Consider the following 2,228-nt stretch of genomic DNA (forward strand, 5'->3'; position numbering starts at 1 on the left):
GGTTCCTTCATGAAACTTGTTAGCCTTCTTGGTGGTGTCAGATTGAAGATTGAAGTATTTTCATATCTTTATTATTGAGCCGGATATTTATTTCCAATGGATTTCTAATACTGATCAACTAAATGTCACAATGCATGTTATTTTTAAGTTGTGTGGCTGTAACATCTATAACTTGGACAAAATATGATTTTGTCATGTTTGGGAAATGCCTTGATCCTATGTAATTCATGGGGCTACTTCTTCTTGTTGCGTCGAATCTTACCATTAAAGTTCTATGGATGATATTATTACATGGCATCGAACTTGTTATGATTCTAAAATTTCAACTATACTTTAGGTAATAAAGCATCTCTATGACGCTAATGATGATTCCTCAACAAGAGTATCATACACTTGGACCTAAAGTATTGTGGGAATTAATCCAGAATACATATGGTAAGTTGGGAGCAATTAAAAACACAATATGGAGGATATTTGAGGAACAACATAATTCTATTTTCAAGTGGACATAAAGTTCTAGAGATAATTTTGTGGCCAATCCTGGTTGGTATTTGGACAAAATTATTGCCATATGTTGTTCATATCACTCTCTGAGAGCTAGCCATATAGTGCATCAATTTATATCCATTGAGATACACATATTTTGTGATCTGGATGTATCTAGTACAATTTATAGGTTGTTTTTAGCCCAAGGATGATCTCTGTTATATATTTTGCATTTTTTGCAATAAATTTATAGGATATTTGGGACTAAAAACATAAAGGACTAAAATATGGTACCAATGTTTGGACTATTTCATAACCTTACACTGCGGGATTATTTCACCTAGGGGGAAATACATCGCTCGCCCTTGATCTTGGATGTTGACCATGGAGGTCACAGTCGGTGTCCAGTTAGTAACGCTACACCTCCAAAAGGTCGATATCATGGGCATTTTGGCATGCCAATGGAGCTCGCGATGTTAGGGAACATGTGGGTTTGATTAGTAGAGGTCTGCACCATGACATGGGTGTCGTTGTTCGGGACATGAAAACGCTAGTGGAGGTGCGACCAGTGAGCGCATGAAGACTCATGCCACAAACGTCAATGGTAGGAAATGCAATGGTGACACATCACAGAGATCAAATTGGCATCAATTAATTAATGAATTAAGAAGCCAAATTGCGTACCTCGTGATATAGTTGATGGATTTACATGTTATGGATCCGCTATAGAGTGCGAACCATTGATACTTACACCATGAAATTTAATTAATGGCAGCGATGAACGATTGCCTATTCCATTGTTGGTGAAGTTGACTTCATTAGAGTCCTTCCGTCGTCTTGTGGACTTCATCTTCTTCTATGGAATGCCTCTGCCTCTCCCTTTCAAGTGAATGCAGATAGAGCGAAGCAGTGCTGATAACATGTTAAATTATGAAATGTAAATGGAATAATAGAAAGGAAGAACTTGTGTTTTGCATTGATCCAAGGACCGAATATATATACAAGGTGAAGTAGTGCGGTGAAAGAGTGTCTTATCATCGAAGGACAAGACAACAATTCCTACTCTCTGTGCCAAAGGATATACCCCTTTGAATGGCCATGTTAATTGTCTAATATAGTTACTAACACGTACTCTAATCATGATAAGATGTCAACTCGAAGAGCCACCTGTTTCACAACAAAAACCACTTCTAACAAGGTTGGAGATAATGTAAATGATTCGAAGATGTCAGGAGGTAAGATATCCGGTTTTTTAGTTCAGCGAGGAAAATCAGGAAAACAGGTATTCTTTTCCTTTTGTTTGTTCATGTAGTTTTGGACAGTGGCACGGTAGCAAATAAAAATGGGTAGTCAGTTATTAAGAGGGTATCTTTTGATAGGGTTAATCAACATAGATTAACCAACCTTTTACATGTTATCTAAGTTATCATATTTAAATTACGAGCTTATGAAGTTATCTACCCGTAATTGTCTAAAGATGACGATCCATAAATTCCACGGACCAAGGATTAAAAGATGATAGTGACAGTGTACTGACCAAAAAAAGACTTTCACAACGAAGCACAAGTCCACTAAAAATTGGCATAATACATATTCTAATCCGAGATACAAACATTTTACTACAACTACCCGAAGTGCAAGTTCAATACAAAAAGTGGAAACATTTTTGGCCATCAAAACTTGAAGTGCAATCAGCTAGGTTCCCTCTTCATGGGAATTCCCCGAAGTACAGAAAAAAAAAA

Source organism: Miscanthus floridulus, chromosome 12 (assembly GCF_019320115.1).
Source record: "Miscanthus floridulus cultivar M001 chromosome 12, ASM1932011v1, whole genome shotgun sequence".
Lineage (NCBI taxonomy): Eukaryota > Viridiplantae > Streptophyta > Magnoliopsida > Poales > Poaceae > Miscanthus > Miscanthus floridulus.